The following is a 24,142-nucleotide window of genomic DNA, read 5'->3' on the forward strand; positions in this document are numbered from 1 at the left end:
ACATTTGTGAAAAGTGGTTGTTATTAGCTGTGAAAATATTATGATTCACTGTTATTTTCACAATAAATGTAATGTTCAGGGAGTCCTTTATATGGATCCAGTTAAGCAAAGCTCTTAAACTAATGCTTACACTATATTAATGCTATGTACCAAACAAAATAATACATTTCTTGATTTTCCAAGAGGGTTATTGGAATACCTAGTTTGACAGAAACATTTCCAACAATCATATACCCACCACACACACACCCACACACACACACAAATGCACACTCACACACACAATTAATAAAGGAATTGTTAGGTTTTCTTCTTAGCAATGAATAACTTAGCAAAGAATAATCACGTTGGCAAACAAACTAATTGTAAGTTCCCAGGTAAAAACACCTCCCACATCTGTGTGGAACAAGTCACATTTAAATCCTGCTTTACAACTGGGACTCCACAATGCCATTGTGCTTACTAGCAATAATAACAGTGCTAACAACAGTATGATCCTTGCTCTCAAAGACATGTCCTTCCACACACAGTGACTGCTGTGGTACTCTGTCTTCACTGGGGTGAAGCTTCTTGTACCACACTGTGTCAGGAATATAAAGGAAATGCACCTCCTCAGCAAATGCACCTGAGTGCTGCTCTGCCCACCCATACCCAAAGGCACATAAAGACCTTCAGTACTTCCCAGCACATGCATTCCCTGGGCATCATGAGGAACGCAGACCGTACCACAAATGATTCCACCCTGCATCCCACCAAATGACACCCTAATGATTTCAGCCTTAGCAAATGTTCTGGGAAATGCAGAGATGGAGAGAAAACATTGAATTAACCTTCTACATGTTTTCAGTTAATCAAAAAACATCTTGCTACATTTCTAAAGAAAAGAATAGTTCAATGCCTTTGTGTTTCTTTGCTGTATTTTAATTTTTTAATTTTTTTTTTGGTCGGATAGACAACTAAAATAATTCAAATGTAGGAACTTTTCTCAGCAAGTAATGTTTCAACAGAAACCCACAAACAGTTATGAAAAGAAATGTCCACTAGGAATTTTTATGTTAAACCACTGTACACTCTTGGAAAAGAAAAGAAGGTAGAGAAGTAGAAATGCAGGATAGCTTGTTTTCCCATGAGTCAAAGGCATCAGCTCTTATCTTTTCATGTCATCTTGCTATCAATAAGCTGCTGCTAGGATGTGAACGTTTCCATGGCAATGCATGAACTCTTAGCTTCACTAAGAGCACTGTTCTCCACACAGACACTCCTTCATTTTCTGAGATTATTTATTTTTTCATACCTCAGGAACAAATATGGAAATGAAAACAGAACAAGACAGGCAAATCCTGCATCGGATTGAGGACCTCGGTGTGACTCCAGGTAAATGTCTCTGAGACAACATCATGGCTTTCGCCATAGTTTACGGCTGCTTACTTCTACTTCAGATTTCTGGTATGGAGCAGAGAATGATATCAGGCTCAGGAAATGTTCTGTAACCTGAAAGGCGGCAGCTTGTGCAGAGGAAGCTGCATTAAGGGGCCGGCTTTGCTGGATGCGGGGGATTTCGGCAGGCAGAGCCCTCTGTGCAGGTGCTCGGTGGAGGCGGGGGAGCGGAGCCGGGCGGCGATTGCCACCTGTTGGGACTGGAATGGCAACTGCAGGGCCGGAATGGTACCGGCAGGGCCGGAATGGCACCCGGGGCCGGGAGCCCCGAGGGGCTGACCCGCACCCGGGGCGAGGCTGCCGGAGCGCCCAGCCCGGGCCGGCTCTGCCCGCGTCCTGCCTCCCTCCCTGGGGAGGAGCCAGCGCCACCTCCAGCCCCGCAGCGCTCCGAGTCCCTTGCGCTTCAGCCTGCTTGTCAGGGGCTGATTCTTTCTTGACAAACTGTTCAAGTAAGCAAACATTAAGCCGGTATTTACGGGTGAGAAAATCAAGCGGTGCAACTTTCCCTCTCCTCCTCTCTGACTTTTAGAGGAGGAAAAAAACCTTGGAACGAAATTGGTTGGCTGCAAGTGTCCCTCCTTAGGCAAAGGAGGCAACAGGGATAAGGCCATAGCTATCACCTCTGTTGTTCCTTTTGTGATTTCTTTCTCAAGCAAAAAAAAAAAGGAGACAGGGAGCTAAATGGCAAAGGAAGAAACTGAAGTGTCCCTTCTCACCTTGCTGTTCCATGTCCAAAACAATCTGAGAGCTGCTGGCATCACCTTGAGATGTGTCTAAACACTGACATCATTCTCCTATCACTAAGAAACTCTTGACTGGCTTGCCCTGCCGCTCCTTTCAGGAGACTTGCAGCTCATCCTACTGCTCAGTCATTACCATGAGCCTGACTAGACACTTCGGGTTCCATTCGGATAGTTCTTAAGCTAGACAGCAAAGCCAGAAGGAAAAAGAAGGTAGTAGGTTACAAAAAAATCATGCACAAACAGGTAGGAATCTTGGGAGAAATGCTGATTCAGCACATAGAAAGTTGCAGATAAGGAATTTAAAAAAATCTTGATCTTTAGTTTCTTCTTTGCCTCCATTTATTAGATGGCTGTCTAAGAAAAAATGTGTGACAGTAAATCCCAACAAGTATAGCCCTTGAAGTAGTGAAGTTTGAGGGCAATGGAGATGACTAGCCACGCTGGAAATAAGACCCAGAAACCCATAAAATACTGTAAAAGAGCTTTATTTTAGGGTGGATCTGATTGACCAAAAATGAGAGACACATTTATTCTGTTCTTAATGACAGGGAAATACAATTTTAGAGCCCAGTTTCTGAGCTCTTTATATCCCACCCCTTCTGCCTCACAAAACTTGTGTGGCAACTTGTGCTAGACTCTCAAATACACTCAGCATGACTTTTTTTTCTCCTTAGGTTTAATGTTTTCTCCTTAGGAATAACACATAAGTATCTCTGGCATTAATTACTTTGTCTGTTTATTTGCCAAGTGGTTTTGACAGCTCTCCTTGATCATGGGACAACAATTCTCTTTAAAATACTTCATTTTCTAGACAGTCACCTTAAGTACAGACAGTTTCCTACAGCCAGGTAAAAGAATATTTATGGAACTTCATTGTTAAAAATTGATCTGTTACTGCTCTTCATCATTTGGCTGGTCCCCTGCTTTCCACAGTCTAAAATCCCACCCAGTCAGAATCTCACCAGAGTCACTGCAGAGGGATAGTCAGGATCTTCAGAACAATGAATTTATCTCTCAGCAACCACTGCCTTCCCTCACTTTGATAAATCTTCCTTTTCACTGAGCATATTTCCAGAGCCACATTTGAAGTTCAAGTGTTTTTCAATGCTTCCTTCTGAGAGGCCAATGAATAAAAATTACATCAGCTTCTGATTCATATACCTGTTTGAAGCATTTTTAACCCTAAAAGCATTGTTCCTCACAATCCAAAATTAGTGTAGGGCCTGTGACCTGTAACTAGCAACAATGATCTTACTGGTTCACTTGACAACATTAGTTGATTTCTCATAGATACTACCTTAACAGTTGTCATAATGCTGTCATTGTAACAAATATTACCTAAAGATGCTGAGCTGTGACAGCTGGGGATCCAACACTACAAACTTTGTGGCTCACAATGAACCAATCATTGTGAAGAGTTAAGTAATAAGAGTGGCTTGATCGTGTTGGTCAAAAGCTGGAAGGGGGGGGACTCTCCCTGGCCCAAACAATGCATGAGGGTACAAGATAAAAATCACAACATTCTTAGAATGCCATTAGCTATGCTAAATTCATTGAGAATGTCAAATACATTCAGATTCTTTTTTTTTAAATGTTGTCATTTATCCACTTTCAAAACATTTGAATGAAAAGTGGCTCAGCTTGAGACATGGCATAACTTATGCTCATGTTTGTCCATTTCTAGTACATTTGAAGATAAATTATATGCTAGAATATGGTCCCAAACCCACACAGGCCAGTGGAATCCTGCAATGGACTTCAGTGGGCTTTGGGATTACAACAGAATGAGAAGTACTGAAGGTAAGAAGAAGCATTGACAGAAGACAGCACTTTGAAAGGCCTACGTTAAGTTCCTAAGCACCACCTCCACAGGAAAGGAAAAACACCAGCACGTCTCTCAGCAGTCCTTTCTGCCATGTAAATTATTTTCAAGGGGTACCAGCTATCATCCCACAGCAACATAACCATGTGGAAGCCCCTCTGGATTCTCAGCCAACTTCAGACGCTGCTGTGGGAATGCTGCTGGGAAGATCATTGGCAGGACCCAAGGCTGTCCTCCCAGGCCAGAGGTAACGAGGAAATAGCACAGTAGTTGTCCTGCACTGATCCCACAGCTGCTGCACTCCTGCACACATGCAAGCTTGTTTAAAGAAAACGTGATGAAGTCCTTTCCTCTGGCACTCCACCACAGGGTATAAACACACTCCTGCTTTCCATCGCAACTCAGAGTTCTCATCCTTCCTGCTTTGAACACGGAGCTAAAACCTTTCTTTGCAAACTGGGAGAAAGTTCACAAAATAAGTTGGGACTAAAAACCCAGTCTTTTCCCATCACCTTCCCCAGATCCCTACCAACATTTCTTGCCTTCTCCTATAGCAAGACAATCAAGGAGTTGGAGATAAAACAGTATGAGATTTAAAAATTAGTATAGTGTAAATTAATTTAGATCAACAAACATTAAAGTTACCCAAACACAGCCTTGTAGGTTTTGCACAATGTCACTGTGAGGAAAGTGAAGGTTTCTTTCAAAGGAGGTCATTTCGTTAGTGATGAATGAAGAAAAATTGAAGGCAACCTCTGAAGTACTTAGTGAACAGGATGGCAGCCTTTAAACCAGGTGAGGGTTTGGGAAGGTTCTAAGAGAGAATATTACAGGTTCCTAGCTCAACCAAACATATTTTTATACCTTATAATGTCTAGATTCACTTATCAAATAATACATTCTCTCAATTTTTTGTTTCTGGTTTCATACAAGTTAATTACAAATTAAATTATTTAGATACGTTTCCAGCCTGAGCTCTACTTAAGTTTTTGCCTGTGTATGAATCAAAAGAGCATGAACCTGTTGAAAGTACTCTTATTTGGTGATAGAATTTGATGCAAACTGAGGTAGGACTTTGTAAAGAGAAATTGAATACTACAAAGTAAATCTGCACAAAATATTATATTACATGATTTTCAGCATTTGCCAGTCTTTCTTTAATATTTTAATTTCTTCAGTTCTGCTTGTGTATGCAAGATAAAATTAATGTTTTCTTAATACCAAGGAACCTTATGTTTTCGGTATGTTTATCACTTACCTGTTTCAGTTTCTTGATCTTGGGCTGGCATTGCATAAAATCTGTCCTTTTATCTGCATTCACCGAGTTTTATATCTTGCGTACACTCAAGACAGCTTGCTTTTCATTTCTGTTACTGCTAATAAAGCTAATATTCTTTGACGGTTTTATTCTGAAAACATTTTTATTGCACCCCTGAGAAATTTAAGACAATATCTAATTTGGAGACATGGCATATCAGGAAATCTGGATTGCAATTTTAAGTTGAACACAAACCAGCATCTAGCATGATTAGACATCAGCTAAAAAACCCCAGATTTCAGCCCTAACAGAGCCATGCAGGTTGTCCTCACATTTGAAAGTCACATTATCAGGGATGAAGGGGAGAGAAGCAGGGGCATAACTTCTAGAAGATTCAGTCTAATATTATTGTGGCGGCTCTTGAGAGGCAGTCATATGCCATCAGGACTTGGTATGGCCCATGGAGTAAAGAAAAAGGCATGGGAGGTTGGCTGGTGGCACCAAGCCATCAGGACAAGTTCTTCCTGGGCCAGCTATGAGGGGACAGTCTGCCAGCTCTGATGGTGATTGCTTACAAGCAGGCAGTGATGGCTCAGCAGAGGTGATGGAAGGAGTTCCCTAAAGCAACAGGGCATCAACCAATGGTCATAAGCTGGACACCTCCTTTGCTCATGCCAGGGTCCTGGAAGGTCAGGCTGGCTGCTGGTGAGGGTGGGGGACAGAGTTATTGGGGATTGAGGGAGTTGGGTTCACACTCATGCTTTTATTCAATCCCCCACACAAGAAGCTTGTCTGCCCTAGACAATGGCTCCATCCCCATCCCATCCCTCCCTGTCTCTCTTCTAGTCTGTGTTTCTGTGTCTGTTTTCTGCCCTATATTCCTGTCAAAGGGCAGGAGCACCTAAGGCTGAGCCCAGGTGTATTTCCTGCTGATTTGCACTGCAACATCTTGCTTAAACCTACTCTGCAAACAAATTTACAGTTAGCTAGAGTTTTGGCCTGCATGAACCAGAATCAAATGAAATATTATTCCTGGCAGAATATTCAGCTCCTTCTAAGACTATAGAGCAGGTACAGACTTTTTCCAGAGATCAGTTCCAGTCTCCTCTTAGTACTGGATGTTATACCACAGATCCCTTTCACAGACCTGGTCAAGTTTGGTCAAGCTCCAATCTTGACACTATTTAGTATTTCAATCCCTTTACTGCTCTTTGAAAATGTTTCCAGAACCCTGTTGTTTGGAGCAGAAACCTCCTCCCAGTATTGAGGGGATATACAAGCATTTGACAAAAGTGTACTTTGCATATTTAGTTCTGTCTTAGGACTGGGGAAGGACTATGTTCCCAAGGCTCCTTCCAGCCTTACAGTTCTGTGACATAAATTTATTTCCCTGTGTATTCCTCTCTCACTCTTTACAGATCCTAATCAGTCTATTTACCTCTGGCTTTCAATGGTCAGCAACTATTGCTCACCTTATGTTGGCACAGTGCCTTAAATATAGACCTTTAAAAGGTTTTTAGATCAAAAAAAAAGAAAGTGAGAGCACTTCATCATTCCAAGAGTATTAACATATTTTCTACAGTTAACATACAGGTAATCTAGAGTAAGGTTAGCAAATATTTTTTTCCATAGACTACAGTACAATACTGTATGTAATAATATACCATTTCAGCGAGGCTGTGATGTATCACAGGTATCAGCTTGTCTACAGTCACTTGGCTAGTAATTATGTTCCTCTCAGAACACCTCAATAAAAGAACTCATTGTATGGTGGAAATTCTCACTTTGAATGTGATCTTATCTAGATAGTATTGGCAAGTCTGGGTCTTTTTCATTGTTTGTTGTTATTACTCTGGAAGGCAGCTTTTGGCTTTTTATCTGATTTGCTGTTGTTTACAAATTGCTTAGTGAGTGTAACCTCTGGGAAAAGAATATTAATGATGAATTGGCAGCCAAGATAGAATATTAGCAAGCATGGCTTCATAGTTTAGTAGCTTGAGCATTCAGATTAAAGTGAAGAGAGCTAGGTTCCCACCCTGTTTTACAAACCATCTGTGTACTCTAGTCAAAGACTGCTTGACATAAGTGATTTTTGAAACAGGAGTCCCATGCTATTTATCTCCCAGGTGAACAGCCAAAATACGTAGATAAAGACCAGACCTTTTTTTACACCTTTTTTCACAGCTACTCTCAAATCCTATGAACAATGTCGCAACAGTAACAACAACAAAAAAACAAACAGGAAAAAAAAAGAAGCACAGTCTTTGGAGAAGGAAAATACTGATTCTTTTTTCAGAGGGAAATGGAAAGTGATGTCAGGAGAGGCAGAACTCTGTATATGTGTTGTAACCAGGGAGCTATTGCTTAGCAAGGGGACACTTACTTGGAAAGAAAGCAATGGTCCCTGCATTGTCACCTGCAACCAGGGCAGCATGCTCTCAAATTGCTCACAAGATCAAACTCCTCAATCTAGACAGGTGGAGGAGCACCTTCAATGAGATCTCATACGGATTCCTTTATTTTTCAGTAAAATGGGAATGCCACACTGTTTGATACAGTGCCTCAGCTGAGAGAAGAGCTCACAGGCGGCAACCGGATACAAATTGGTTTATTTAATAATCTCAGGCAGCTGTCAGTGGGGATAGCTGAAATGAACTTAGTCCAACACTAAGTCTTACTTCAGATGACCACATTCCTTTCTCAGACCTTGCCATAACCTAGCATTTCTGTAACACCTGTACCTCAATACAATACTATTTCTCAGTCATGCACAACAACTAGCTATAGCGCTGTGGAAGTCTACTTTTCCCATTTTCAGTATTTCACAACCATCAAAAAAACTGTGCAGATGTTCCGCAGAAATTGAGCATAAGATGACCTTCTTTTGCTCATTAATTTATGGTATATTGAACAAACTGTAAATGTTGAATTTACGACATTGTGCTTGTCACAACATCAGCATTCTTTGCACCGACATAGGATTCAGCATTTCATTCTCCTTTTACAATTATTTTGCCAAAATATGGCAAAAATCATATCCACAGAAAGCCTAACTAGCCCTCAAATAATCTATAAGTGGTCAATACCTACCTACAGTTCAGCTAGTCTGCAGGAGCTTTGTGATCTCCAAGGGAATTACTTGCACATAAGAAAAACATTGATTAATTTCTTATGTTTTTTTAAACACTGGCAGACATATGACATATATTGTTAGCTCATTGTTCAAAATTTCATAAAGGGTGGGGCATGCTATGAGCACTTGTCTTTCATGTACCAGTGAGGAGATTGCAGGTGTCACCATGTTCAGTTGAATTGAAATCTTCTCAAATTTTGACCCATGTGGCAATTCCTTCCCCAGGTATCAGAACCTGTTCTCAAGAAAACCTTGCCCTGAAATCTTTGGAAGGACAGCAAATCTGCCTATTGAGTCTTCTTTCTCTTTTCTTTCTCATTCTTCCCTTAAATATGTACTTCAAACTTCACATAATAAAACCTTTAGGCATCCCATGTGATGATTAAGAATTTCAGCCAAAATTTCAGCCTGTCATGACATCCCACTTTTACCCCTGGTTATGAAAAAAAAATAAACTAGAAATTATGGAGAATACTACTCAGAATGACTGAATAGAGGAAAAAAAGATTAAACTAAAAATTACTCTAAAATTGGAAGGTCATCTCTTCTATGCCTTCCTAATCAGGATTAGTTGTTGATGAGTGAGGGGTGGGCCACTCTCCAGGTTTTTAAAAGTCTGCATGCTGAAGATCCCATGATGTCCCTAGTCCAGGGTTAGCAGTCCCCAAGCAAGACATGCCACTGTGGGACCAGAGAGTTGTTCCAGACAGTGGGTGGTCCTGTCTTGCCTGTGACACAGCAGTCCCCAAAGCATCAGGCAGAGCAATGGGCCGTTGTACTGCCTCTGATCCAGGGTATGCCTCAAAGAGCAAGTTTACACTTTTACTACTAAGTTACTTACAGGTTTTTCACTTAAAAAAGAGCTCAGCTATTCCAGTAAAAAACAAATCAATCAAATACAAATAACACCATTGTAATGAAACCAAACCTCCTCCCTTTAACTTTCCACCCTGCATTCGACTCAAGCCCACAAATCAAGAAAGGCTGAAAAAAGAAACTCGCCACAGTAAATGTTAAAAAAAAAATTATTTTAAATCAATTATTCTATTTATCCAGGCTCCTAAAATGATTGAGTGATAGAAAGGAATCCCAAAAATGTTCTTTTCCTCTAAAAACTGGAAGTCTACCTGAATAAAATTCAGGCACTGAGTATTACATAAACACAATCCATAGCTATCAAATTTAGAAGAAAGAAGGGTTAAGGTAATTACAGTCTTCAAAGCATCTCTTTTCTACTGTTGTTTCTAGTTACTTGATGATGCATTAGATAGCACTTCAAATGCATATCATTGGTGTTTATATGGTAGAAAAAATAAGTATTAAAATTAATGTCTGTAGGTCTTCTCAAAACCTTCTCTTCTGCAGACTGAACAACCCCAACTGTCTCAGCCTTTCCTCAGAGGAGAGGTACTCCATCCCTCTAATCCACCTGATGGCCCTACTCTCAACTCACTCCAACAAGTCAATGTTCTTCCTGTGTTGGGGATATGAAGTTCAACAAGTGAAAGTGCTGCATTCTGCACTTGGGACAGAACAACCCTGGCTGTACAGACAGACTGGGGAATGAGAGGCTGTAGAGCAGAACCACTGAAAGGGATCTGAGGGTTCTGTTCAAAGGCAAGTTGAACACGAGCCAGCAGTGCCCTGGCAGCCAGGAGAGCCAAGCGTGTCCTGGGGTGCATCAGGCACAGCATCGCCAGCCAGGCAAGGGAGGGGATTGTCCCACTCTGCTCTGCACTGGGGCGGGCTTTGGGTGCCACAGTATAAATAAGAAGGGTATAAAGCTATTAGAGAGAATCCTAAGAAGGGCAAAAAAGATGGTGAAGGGATTAGAGGAGGAGCCATATGAGGAGCAGCTGAGCTCACTTGGTTTGTTCAGCCTGGAGAAGAGGAGACTGAGAGGAGACATCACTGCAGTCTACAACTTCCTCATGAGGTGAAGAGGAGGGACAAGCACTGACCTCCTCTCTGAAGCCAGTGATAGAATCCAAGAGAATGGCCTGACGTTGTGTCAGGGGAGGTTTAAGTTGGATTTCAGGAAAAGATTTTTCACCAGAGGGTGATTGGGCACTGAAAAAGGCTCCCCAGGGAAGTGGGAGTACCCAGCCTCACAGAGTTCAAGAGGCATCTGGACAACACTCTCAATCACATGGTGTGACTCTTGGGGTAGTCCTGTTCAGGGCCAGAAGTTGAACTTTGGTGATCCTTGTGGGTCCCTTCCAATTTCAGATATTCTATCGCTCTATGAAAATTTTGCCTAAGATGAGAAAAAAGTTTCAAAGTTTCTGGGAAACTCAGCATGTATATGAATTCAGTGCCAAAGGAGCACTACCTTTGCAAAGCACTATTCTTTTATTATCTTATTCACTACTATAAAATCATCTTAATGTATATTAGGTGATTGGGTACCATTTTAGCAAAATAAGATAAAATATAAATAGACTGCATCCTTTGCAGTCAAGCTAATTCCACTGTTTTTCTTGCCAGTGGAAATCCCTAGTTCACCTCTTTTTCTCATGCCAGTTTTCCAGTCATCTGATTTTCAACTTAACTAGAGCTAGGCTTACACAAACCACTTGAAACAGTTACTTATAAATGCTGCAGTGCTACTTACATCTTATTCTGTCCCAAGTGGTTATCATGTATTATTTACTATATTATTTGACAGTAACTGCCACAGGCCTGCTAGAAGAATTGGTTTAAATGCATAAAGAATACAGATACATAAAGAACTGCGTATCTTGGGTGTTTTTAGATCTAGTCCTGATTTAATTAACCTAAAGCATGTAATTTAAATAGGAGGTGAATGCATGAATACCTCTGTGGCTGAATTGCAAATCAGGAGTTCATAAATTAAATCACAGCTTGCTTAACATTCATAAAGCATGCCCGGAGATTTGATTTTTTTCCCTACAATGCAGGGAGCAATTCAAATAACACTAAAAATTAATCCATCATTGGGTTTTTGCTCATGCAGTAAACAGCACTCTCTTCCTGAGGAGAAACCAAACTAGGTAAGACCAGCAGTTGTAACCCAGTTTTCCTTAATCTGTGGGATAGGGACAAAGGAAAAGAAGAAAAAAAAGAAAAAGAAAAGGAAAAAGGAAAAGGAAAAGAAAAAGGAAAAGGAAAAGGAAAAGAGAAAAAGAAAAGGAAAAAGGAAGTGTTAAGTCTTCTTTTATAAAAGGGAAAAAGAAAAGAAGAGCTTGCTTTTCTGTTTTTGCACTTTGTTTTCTTTGACAAAAATATTTTTACAACCCCAAGGCTCTCTGGCTTTTCAAGCCTTTTTCCAGGAGTTCTCCTAATGCAACAGCATTGCACTGTTAAGAGTTCATACGCAGTGGATGGCAAACAGTGGCCAAAAAGAGCAGACAATCATACAAGAATATGAATTGTTGTAGAAAATATCTGCATGCCTAATATTATAGTGCTATATCTTTGGAAATAATTGAACTCTATCCTTAACTGCATTGCCTACTGGCAGTCATGATGCATGGGTAGAGGAAGAGACATTGACATTTGAAAATATTGCATTAAGTACAGATGGGTGTTTCAGGCAAGACAGGGCCAAATACATAATGCCTACAATTCAATTTTGTTGTTATTTACAGCTGACAGTGGATTTCTGATGAATGTGTAAGGATAAAGATAGGTGTAGGTGGTTCTCAGACAGTAGAAAATAGCATTAGCATACCATACTTGTCTGTGAAAAAAAACCAAGGTTACAAATAGATGCCAGGGAAGGCTCACTGACAGTTCCTCATGGATTATTATAGCTCATTATTATGGTATTCATAACAAAAACCCTTCCATCTAGGGGAAGGGAAGGGAAGGGAAGGGAAGGGAAGGGAAGGGAAGGGAAGGGAAGGGAAGGGAAGGGAAGGGAAGGAAGGGAAGGGAAGAGATAAGTCATCTCTTAGCAAATGCAAAGATATCCTCCCTGTCTTGGGAAGTCCCTATGTGAAAACTTACGGAAACCGTAAGAAAATCTGAAGAAGCACTGCTACATGCCGGCCCTGCTACTATTGTGTTACAGACAGCACCTGCTACTGATCACTAACAAAGACAGGATTTAGGCTGACATCTTTAAATTCTTACTCTATATATGGTTCTGTGAATCATAAATAGTATTCTGGCTTTTCCAAGTAAACATAGCCCTGATCCTTCAGTGGTCTGAGTCCTACAGAAACATATCACTAGGTGGGATCTTAACTTCAGCATCTGCTTACTACTGAGTTCAGTGAAACTGCTGCTATGATTCACTTTAAGTAAACCCTAAGGACAGGATTCTTGTACTGTCTAAGGACACCACGTGGAGTCAGTGACACAAGACTTTTTCTGAAGATACAACAGGAGACCACGTGAACATTAAAGGATATCTTTAATGGCAATGGATGTCTATGTTCAAGGACCTGGACTTCATCCTGCCTGAACTGGTCACTGAGAAAGCCCTTGTCAAGACTGAGCCCTCTAATTCAAACTGAGTGGCCCACATTTCACAAAGCTTTTTTTTGTTTTGTTTTGGATTTTTTTTAGCTGTTAATGCACACGTAAATATTCTGCTGCCTTGGAACACCAAGAAGGTACTAATATCCAAAAGCCAGAGGTAAAGATATGCCCTGGGACCTGCACTGGAGAAGGTCAGAACTTGAATATTTCTTTCATTTGGTTGATTAATGTAATTCCAACCCTTTGAAAATAATAGGAGAAACAACAGCAAGTCCCAATACAATGGTGCTGGGTTTGAAGATCATTCCATGCAGGGAGGGAGGGATAGAAGGAGACAAAAGGTCTTGGTATCTGAACTGGAGATTCTGAGATTGCTAAAACATTTCAGAGCACCATGACAGTGCTAAAAACTAATTTTGATTCAACTTTTCATTTTAAAATTTCAATTAGAGCAGATGAGACTAATAAAAACAAATCATAGATGAAAAAAAAGCATTTTGTAAGTAAAACTTTGCTCCATGTGAAATTATTTTTTCTTGCAATTCTTTCTTGGCAAATTTTAAAATGTCAGGTTTTGTATACAGATGAAATTAAAGTAATTTTTTAAAACTGTAAGCTTCTCTGAGAGAATGAATTTGTAGTCTATGTTTCTCAGACAGAGATTCTGTGTGGGCTTGAGAAATTTAGGATGGAACAAGGCATTTTTGAAGGATACATGAAAAGATGCAAGTAAAAGTAAATTATTGACATTTTCTCTATTAAACAATTTTAACGTGAATTGCTCTTTAGCTGCTGGACTTCTAAATTTCATCCAAACCTTGCTTAAACATAAGGACAAGGTATTCTAAATTAGTGTTATGGCCAGACTGAGAAGGCAGCCTGTGCTCTCCATTTGTGGAGTTGTTTGAGATATAAACGAACTGTATCAGGGTGGGTCACTTATTTTTTGGTGCCCCCAGTTTCAATCTGGAATATAGACTTCTGACTGCATTTACAGTGTCCTTCTAGAGAGACATTTCTGAGGGAGGCAACGGAGTTGATCTTTTCTTCTATCTGGAGGACCATATGAAGGAGGACACATGCTGTATACATAAAATGTCTCTCCACAGGTAGGCTGTCTTCTCTTTTCCTCTCCCTCTTTCACCTTTCTTCTACTCTTAATGCTAGAAATAAATCTCAGAAGTTTGGTGGTCTTTGTAGGAGGTGAGAGTTAAGGCCAAATAGAAATATAGATCCATCTTTATATTAAAGATCACATAATGTGAACATTGATAATACCCACACTTGTACATCCTTAAACACTGTTCTGGGATTTAAAATGAGCATTTTTTTGATAAAAAGGGAAAGGCTTCCAGCCTTCAGGGCACAAATCTGTTTCCCAGGATGACTGGAAACATCTGGTAATCATGCCTCATTGCCTCTGCCACACAAATATCTATTAGATGGAATGAGCAAACACTGTAAATAGAAGATATTGGATAGTTCTAATAGCACATTGGGACAAAATTAGTCCTTCACTCTTTTAAAAATCAAAGTGTCTGCTGTTGCATGAAGCTACTCTACTCATATTTTTCCACACTACCAAAGAAAAGTTCAAATCAATAGTTAAAAATAGAAAGATATTTATGGTGAGAAGACACACGGTCCACTAATACCTGACGACAGATATGGTGATTGATACACCTTGGTTTATTTGCTAGTGTTGTGTGTAGAACACCACAAAAAAGTAGTGAGGAAAATTTAGACCCCTAGGTAATAAGTGAGGAATCAGTCCTGGCACCACCAAAATGCACCTGTCAGAACAGGCAGGTGCTTTTGTGGACACTCAATGCAGTGAGGGCACGGCGTGGGATCTGAATGCATGTTGACACATCCACCAGCAATGAGCTGTCTGACAAGGCACCAGACAGGGACTGTGCCCACCCCCATTTCAGGATTCCATACCTTTGTGCATGCACTGTAGTCTGGAAGCAGAAGTGAGGAGTAGCAAACAACTCCTTTGATCAGCAAGGTCCAGTGGGTCAACTGATCTTTTCTCCCCCACTCCTTTCTCAGATCCACACAGATCATGAGACCCAAACAACCCCTGCTCAGTGGTTGGTTGCAGCTCACCTGCATCCCTTTCCCCCTCTCCAGGGCTGGGACAAGCAGCACCAGAGTCTATTCCAAAGGAACAAGTTGATACTTTATTATACCACAAACTTAAAAGGAAAACTAAGCAGAATTAATTCAAGAGAATACAGTACTAACTGTATTGAAAAGGTACAAGTCCTGAAATCCTACCTCAATTTATACTCAATAGAGAAAGAAGATGGTCCTTATTGTTACAATGCCATAAAAAAAAAGAAATAGATACAGATAAACTGATGGATAAACTCCATGGCTTCAGTCAACAAAAATTTCATGGTCATGACATGTTCTCATGGGCAAATTATCCCCTGGCAATTTGTGAAATTGAAGACTAGATAAATTTTACTTGGGTGCTTAACAGAGGCACCCATGTTAGGGATTTTGTGGTCCAGCATGGACACAGGAAACAAAGACAGATGCTTCCTCAGGAGAGACAAATGCCTCTTGCATGATTCAAGTCACTTTCCACTCTGCCACTACTACTTCTCCCCACTGTAGCTCTCTTCTCCATCCCTCCTGTACATCTTATAGAACTGGAACTCTTTCTTCACTCCTGGCAGAAAGGGAATTTCATTATGGATGGGCTGGAATAATAGCAGGTGCCAGAAGAGAAGAGAAGAGATACTGGAAGTTGTTGCACTCTTGTGATACTCATGAAAAAAGGAAAGTTTTCCTAGTAGGACCTGGAAGGGAAGAAATAAACTATCTGGCTTTCTGAGTTAATTATTAGAGACAGATTCTCAGCTGCAAATACCTCTTCTGTATTACATCTGAAGGATCCTATGCATTTGCCTGTATTTTGTGCTTATACCCTAACCCCACTCAGCATCTGATGGTCCAATGGTCTCCTGGGCACTTGCATTTAGGGAGCCCCATTGGAAGGGCTTCCTGACTGACCAAGTGTGCTATTGGAAAGCACGAATCGTGGGGTGCTCTATAACCAGCTTCACAATACTTAAATATGAAAAACCTATATTCATTCAAAGAGGGCAGACTGACTTCAGCCTTTCTTCTGCACAGATGATTCATTCCAGGAATAATGAAATGTCAAGGTTTTGGCAACCCATCCTCCCACAATCTGCCATATCAAGGCACAAACTTACGAGGACAATCTGAACTCTGAATTCATGTTCTAATTACTCTGCTTACTTGACCTTAGAAGTGGTGCGGGGACTGCAAAGGTAATCATTGCCTGCCAGGTGAAACATTCACAATAGCAGGATCATGGTTCCTGCCTCCTAGACTTCCTTTCCTTTGTGCTTATTTTCACAATTACTTCAAAAGTCCTTACAAGATGTGTGACTGAGAACTGTTAACATTTTTATATAGATGAAGTCTTGAACAATGATTTGTCACTCCCCATTCAATTGTAAGTGATTTCAATGAGCAGCAAAATCTCACACCCCCTAATGCTATATTTGGCCAGTACTGGTGCACAAGTTCAAGCAGTCTTCAAGAAGAGAACATTTCTACCTAGGAGTAGCTTGATGAAAGATAGATACACAGCAAATATCATGCATTCAATGGATAATAACCACTTTGTATGCTTCCACTGTACATGTCATCTGAGAATTGCAGAACACTTCTCGAATGTTAATTGAACTTCGTAATACCCTTCTGAGACACATAAAAGATGTAATGAATGCTTCAGCTCCTCAGTAAACTGTAGTAGCTTCCAAGAGAGAACCAAGAAATTATCTGACAGTATATAAACACTTCAGCAGGAAGTGAAAAATGTCAGCATATTACTTTGAAATAAAGGGAATTCAGTAGCAGTTTATTCCAGAAGGCTAAAACTTCCTTTTGCTTCAGATTCACTGAAACATTAACAAAAATACAAGTCAGGAATTTACTATTCTCTCCTATTAGCTCACTGTTTAGCAATACAAGTGCCCCAAGCTCTCTCTGAAGTATCGCTGCAGTAAATTCTGCCAAAAAGCAACATCCGTTGTTTCTCTTCTCCACCTCCTGCATCGTTTGCTGTCCCTGTACAGCAGCTATACCATCAACTACAGCTGTAGTAGTTGTATAGCCTCCCACTATGGGTCATGGTATGGATGCAGCATGAAGTGGTGTGGCCCCAGGCAGGCCAGTTCTGTGAGACCAAGGCTCTAGAAACATAGAATCATAGAATCACAGAATGCTTAGGATTGGAAGGGACCTTAAATATCATCTAGTTCCAACTCCCTCCCAACTCCTGGTTTAGTGAAAGGCAGGGATGCCTTTCACTATACCAGTTTACTCAAAGCTCCATCCAACCTGGTCTTGAACACCTCCAGGGATGGGGCATCCACAACTTCTCTGGACAACCTGTTCCAGTGCCTCACCACCCTCATGGTAAAGAATTTCTTCCTACCATCTAGCCTAAACTAACTCTCCTTCAGCTAAAGGCCATTGCCCCTTGTCCTATCACAACATGGTCTTGTGCAAAGACCCTTTCCATCTCTCTTGTAGGTCCTCTGTAGGTACTGGAAGGTTATTATGAGGTCTCCCCACAGCCTTCTTTTCTCTAGGTCGAACAACCTCAATTCTCTCAGCCTTTCTTCATAGGAGAGCTGCTCCAGCCCTCTGATCATCTTCATGGTCCTCCTCTGAACTCACTCCAACAGGTCAAGGTCTTTCTTGTGTTGGGGGCTCCAGAGCTGGATGCAGCACTCCAGGTGGGCACTCTTTCACAAGAGCAGAGCAGAGGGGGAGAATCCCCTCCCTCACCCTGCTGGCCTCGCTGCTCTAGATGCAGTGCAGGACACAGTGGGCTTTCTGGGCTTCAAGTACATATTGAGCTTTTTGTTCACAAACGTCCCCAAGTCCTTGTGCCCAGGGATAGTCTTGATCCTTTCTACACCCAGTCTGTACTTTGCTTGGGATTGCCCCAACCCAGGTGCAGGACCTTGCACTTCACCTTGTTGAACTTCATGACGATTGCACAGACCCACCTCTCAAACCTGTCAAGGTCCCTGCAGATGCCATCCCTTCCCTCCAGCTTGTGGACTGAACGACTTAGCTCCATGTTGTTGGCAAACTTGCTGAGAGGGCATTCAATCCCACTGTCCATGTTGTCAACAAAGATGTTAAAAAGCACTGGTTCCAATACCAACCCCTGAGGAATGCCACTTGTGTCACTGCTTTCCACTTGGACACTGAGATGTGAACTGCAATTCCCTGGCTGTGACCATCCAGCCAATTTTTTACCCACCAAATAGTTGATCTATCAAATCCATGTCTGTCCAGTTTAGAGACAAGGATGTCATGGGACAATGTCAAATGCTTTGCACAAGTCCACATAGATGATGTCAGCTGAGTTTTTCTCTTCTGCTCCTGCTGTAACTCCAGAGTAGAAGAATTTTTTAGGCATGATTTGCCTTTATTGAAGCCGTGTTGGCCGTCACCAACTACCCCATTATTTTCCATGTGACCTCCTTTGCCATGACTCTTTTCCCTGGTGCTCTACATGTTTGCATATGGCAAAAGAACAATCTTTCCCACCTCCCAGAACTTGCATTCTAAGTAAATCAACAGAGCAGACAGATTCTGTTCCCCTAGGTAACAATAACCAACAAATCTTTCCTCAAGTTCCTGTTGCCCTGTGAAGCTCCACTGATTTCAGCAGAATTATAGCTTACTTACTCCAGTAATATCAAAGAGAAATTATTATCATAGTTTTCTTTATTATTAAATGATTTATGGTACAAAAAGATAATGGCATCCACAAAAGGAGAAGTTTTGAATGTGATGCTAAGGGTGGGATATCCAAACCAGGCAAGAATAAGGCTACCATGGATACTACTACTCTATCATTTCAAGCACTTCAAATACATAAAACATTAAAAAATAATTATGCATCTACAATATCCATGTTTACAGTCATCCATCATGCAACTTTCCATTGCATTTCCCATATGTGCTCCAATTTACCTCAGGCAAAAAATACACATGCTTCTTCACTCTGTTTTTCTTTCAGGCAAAGACAACCAAGTCACACATCAGAGGTTACAAGAGATCTTAACCTAACAGACTGCAGATGTTTCATGGAAGGGAGAAATCAAAGTGAGAAAAGATATTGTAAACTAGTTTGAAATTATAGAAGTATCAATAAACAATCATTTCTACAATTTAAGGGGGTAGGTGTGCAAGGACTCTTTTTTTCCATCAAATGTCAGTGTACCCTAACATCTTACATCTGGGAGGATGTAAGGACATCTCTCTATTGCCAGTGGCTGTTAGCCTTCAGAATTTTAGTGAGAAATTAAAGGTCATCTTCCTATATGTCATATCCTACTGCAAATTAGTTTTTGCAATCACTAATTGATGAGAAACTGCAAGTGCTTATTATACAGATAAGTGTGAAAGCTTCACTTCAAGTTGATTTGTTTCTCCTATTGTGGTTATTTGGAAATGAATCATCTCCTATGCTCTCTTTTTAGTAACTGCCGACTACTTGCAACTTAAAAGAAAATAGAAAAGGAAGGAAAAGAGAACATAAATCAGAAAAATCAGAAATAAAAGTTTACTTCAAATTTCATATTTTATGTTGCTTAAAAATACATACATAAACACGGGACATACTTACGACCTTTCATCCTGTCGTAAGTAGTACTATTATCCCTCCTATGCAAATGTGAAAACTATGACTCAGACATCTAATTTGTGTAGCTTGCTGATTCTGTTATGCATTTGATAAAGAGGCTTAATAACTCACTGAGCAGAGTCTCTGCATGCTTGCACATATTCACAACACAAACACTGCACTCGGAATGCAATAACACATCACCATGTTCCAGTGAAATCCTATGCCACATGGCACCAAGAAAGATTATTACCTGTCCATGTGTTGTCTCTTCTACTTGCAGCAAAGAAATAAGCTGAGCAGGTATACTTCTCCAAGAAAAATTAGCCATGAAAACTCTTTGCCTTCCTGTAATATCTCCCCTCACCAGGTTCATTGTTCAAAATGGATTAGTGCGGAAACACGGCTACAATAGTTCACCCTTTTCTCAGCCCATGAACTGGCAAGCCACAAGTGAAAAAATCATCATCCCAAGACCATTCTGCTTTCTGAATGTCAGGTTTTAACCCCAGCTGGCAACTAAGTACCACAGAGCCACTCACTCACTCCCTACCCTACTGGAATAGAGAGGAGAATTGGAAAAAAGTATAAACTTGTGGGTCAAGATAAGAACAGTTTAATAATTGAAACAAACTGAACAATAGCAGTAATAATAATAATAATAATAATAATAGGAAAGAGACACAGGAACACAACACAGGAAAATGAAGCAATGTACAATAAAAGTGCTCACCACTCACTCATCAATGCTCGGCCCATCCCCAAGCAGTGATTATCCCCTTCCAGCCAATCCTCCCAGTTCATATACAAAACATGATGTTCTATGATATGGAATACCCATTTAGCCTGTCTGGGTCAGCTGTCCTGGCCGTGCTCCTTCCCTGCTTCTTATGCACCCCCTCACTGTCAGAGCATGAAACACTGAGAAGTCTCTGACTTAGGGTATGCACCACTTAGCAACAAACAAAACATCAGTGTCTTATCAACAGTATCCTTGTACTAAATCCAAAACACAAGACTGTGCCAGCTACTAAGAAGAAAATTAATTCTATCCCAGCTAAATCCAGGACACTTAGGAAAAAGTAAGTGAAGTGCAAGTGCCTTTCTTTTTATATAGACACAATACTTGTAAGATGCAAACTCAAACATTTGTCAAAGGTATGACAAGGATGAATGCAAGTAAACAACTTCAGAAAGAGAAATGCCCTGCTTTCTGTCATAAATCTAAACTGAGATTACATCAGCCTTCTGCTTAAGATACTCTATTTAGACAATGTCATTATCTCGCAACAGCCATCTATAGACCACTGTGTGGGTTGAGGTCAAACCCCAAGGTTTCTATAAAGCAGGCATTTGCAAGTGCTAAAGTGAATTTCAGCACCAAAATCAGAACTTATCTTTGGGACATAAGTTTCATTACCCAGTACTTGAGGGAGGTGCCTCCCTCAATTTGAAATCACAGACACAACTCCTTCCACTGCTGGGTGACCATCTCCATGTCGCTTCATAAATCACTGCTGCTGCTGCTGCTACTGCTCATATGTCCTAATCTGCACCTCAAGAACAAGACACCCTGCAAAGAAGATGGAAGGCCTGAGCTCTCATCTCTCATGACATCAAAAGAAACTAAGCACAATTTTAGCAGAGTGCTTAAACAGTAGATGATAGTTCAGGGGAGACTGGGAGAAAAGAGGAAGTGAAGGATCTCTCCTTTTGGAAGCTGTTCAGTTTAGTTGTGGATAATTAACCATTTACTTAGCCAGAGCAAAGGGACAACAATAATTCCCAGTTCAGCTATTAAGAAGCTTTGCTTCCTGAAGTGAATTTTAATACCAATGCCTATTCCAGTGAACACTGTAAATACAAAATATTTAGCATCTAGTGACAAATGGCAACCATATAGAAGTATGGAACTTTACATTTTGGAAAGGAGTTGTGATTCTGTGATAGAATATCTAAACATGTTGGCCAAACTTGCCTTTTGTGGCTAAACTGACGACTTGAACTTGATGAACTCATGCTGTATTGCATCTCAAGGGGATTGTTCCTACTACTCAATAATACAAAATGAGGTTCAGCCTCCCTCACTATCTGCAGGGATTTCTAGGACTGTACCTGATGTTATGAGAAGACTGACATCAGACTCTCTATGGAATTCAAGTTTTCCAGCGTGTCTTTTCCTTTCCTGTTGTTTTTCTTTGCTTAGCCTTTAGCCCTTGTTCAGTCTTCTGGTCTACATCTGTTATGTGCAAGCTTTAAAGTGTAGAGCTGTCTTACTAAAACAGGCAGCTTTCCGTTCTGAGAGAAGCAAGGCATGCTGCACACAGCAAGAATGCACACAAAGGCTTCAAGAGCATTTTTGAGTATGAATTGCCAGAGCAGACAAATCAAGCAAGAAGCAACAATTATGAGCTGGAAAAGAGAGGACCTTATTTTACACTAATTGATACTTACTGGGAAGACAAAAGAGAGATTAATTCACTTCACAGTATCACTTACTGTGGAAAGGTTTGAAAAAACAAAGCCCATGGCATGCCTGTAGGTAATTGCTCTCAGTCGGGCACGTTACGTGTGCCTTTTGCAAGCACTGTTTGTGAGAACACTGCTTTCATGATTTATATGAGCCTCTAAAATTATCTCCCTACAAATTACTGCAGATATGGTGGTAAAGTGGCTTCCTCTGCATGTGGAAGAACAGAGAGATAAAGGCTGCAAGGAGGTGCACTGAATTTTTATTTTGGCTCATTTCAGTGGTGCCTCAGCTCTGGCTTATGATTTCATGAGGGGGAAAACAGGATATTTGAAGGGCACATCAATAGTTTTCTCTCTTTATTCCCATTTAATATACTTTATTCAACTTGGCCTGAAAAAAAAAAAAAAAGAAAAAAATAGCAAGAAAACTTCCTAAAATATATTTCTTCCTAGAAACATTTGTTCTTTGTCAAGAAACATCACATTTCTTAGAAAACATTTTTCTAGGATTTAAGGTTAATAAGCTGAGCTAAGAAATTAATCTCTTCTCTGCTTCTCTTCACAGTAATTTACAGTATAACTAATATTTTTATTAGCTCTTTGAAATCTGCCAACTTCATGCACAGTTACCTAGTGCAATACTCTGAAACAATGTTATTTCTTTAGATTTTCTGAATGGCAGAAGCTTCAAGTAAGTTTATTTTAACATTTTACATTAACATCAAGCATATCTCTGCTGATATAAAAATAAAATGCTTGTGTGTGTTAACAAATATATAAAATCATTTGGTATTACCACTTCTTATATTAGAAGCATTCTGAGTGCAAATTATCATTGAAGAGTTTAAAAATCAATAATTATCTGAAAAGTACAGGTAACAGCTTCTCAGGAAAACATGTTAATTTTTCAGTGATCCTAAGAAAAAAGAGATCATAACTCCTTGATTAAGATTTAAATTCAAAATACTGTCTTTAGGACTTATTTGAATTCAAAAGTACTGTTTTAGAGACAAGACTCACGCATACATAGAATGCTAAACCACCAACTTAACTACCACAGCACTGACCACAGTGTCCTTAGCTGACCAGGTGGTCCAGCTTTCAGAGAACGTAGAGTTCATTGGTTCGTCTTTCCTTGTGGACAAAACAAGCAGATTTAGGTACTTCAGAATGACACCCATGAATCTCCTTGCCACGGGTGTGACCCACAATGTTAGACAACATGAAATGACAAGGACAAAGCTGTGACATCCTGCCCTTCTCAGTGACTCAGAGGTAACAATGGGTAGCATCCTCCACTTGATCCTTCTCCCACCTGTCCTGGAAAAGGACAGTTTTATCTTCAAAAATAAAGCTGAAGAGACTGATTTTAGACAACAGCTAGCAATTCATGGCAGTCATCAGTCACAGCAAGCACAATTTCATGAGGGGGAGGTCCTGCTTGTACAACCTGATTTAAAAGGTAACCCACCTAGCTGGTCTAGGAAAGCCAGTAGATGAAGTCCTTTTGGACTCCAGTGAAACTTTTGGTACTGTCTCCCACAGTATCCTTCTGGACACAATATGCAGCATACACCCACACATGATGGATGAGCAACTGGCTTACAGGTCAGGCACAAAGGGTTATACTGAATGGGGTGATGTCAGGCTGGCTAGTGGGATTCTGCAGTGCTCCATCCTAGCCCCTGTGCTCTTCAACATCTTCATGAACAACCTGGATCCAGAACTCCAAGGAATACTAAGTAAATCTGCCAATGACACTAATTGGGAGAAGCTGTCAACTCCCTTGAAGGCAGGGAGGCCCTGTAGTGAGACCTTCACAGATTAGAGGGCTGGGCAATCACCAACTCTACAAGGTTCAATGAGGGGAAGTGCCGGATTCTGCACCCAGGATGGGGCACCCTGGTTGGGTGTACAGACTGGGGAATGAGATGCTGGAAAGCAGTGCCATGGAAAGGGACCTGGGGCTCCTGGTCCCTGCCAAGCTGAACATGAGCCAGCAGTGCCCTGGCAGCCAGGAGGGCCAAGCGTGTCCTGGGGAACATCAGGCACAGCATGGCCAGCCAGGCAAGGGAGGGGATTGTCCCACTCTGCTCTGCACTGGGACAGCCTCACCTCGAGTGCTGGGGGC

General features: G+C 40.8%; 1 long non-coding RNA gene across 1 annotated transcript; it reads left to right on the forward strand.

Annotated features, from left to right (window-relative positions):
- Nucleotides 1-1,142: 1,142 nt before the first annotated feature.
- Nucleotides 1,143-19,455, forward strand: LOC121659282. Its single transcript, XR_006014251.1, has 4 exons — nt 1,143-1,374; nt 12,930-13,033; nt 13,840-13,951; nt 18,934-19,455. It is a non-coding gene; the product is annotated as an uncharacterized LOC121659282 (long non-coding RNA).
- Nucleotides 19,456-24,142: the final 4,687 nt, after the last annotated feature.

Source organism: Corvus kubaryi, unplaced genomic scaffold (assembly GCF_017639235.1).
Source record: "Corvus kubaryi isolate FWS band 111438036 unplaced genomic scaffold, C.kubaryi_AGA036_p1.0 split3-73, whole genome shotgun sequence".
Lineage (NCBI taxonomy): Eukaryota > Metazoa > Chordata > Aves > Passeriformes > Corvidae > Corvus > Corvus kubaryi.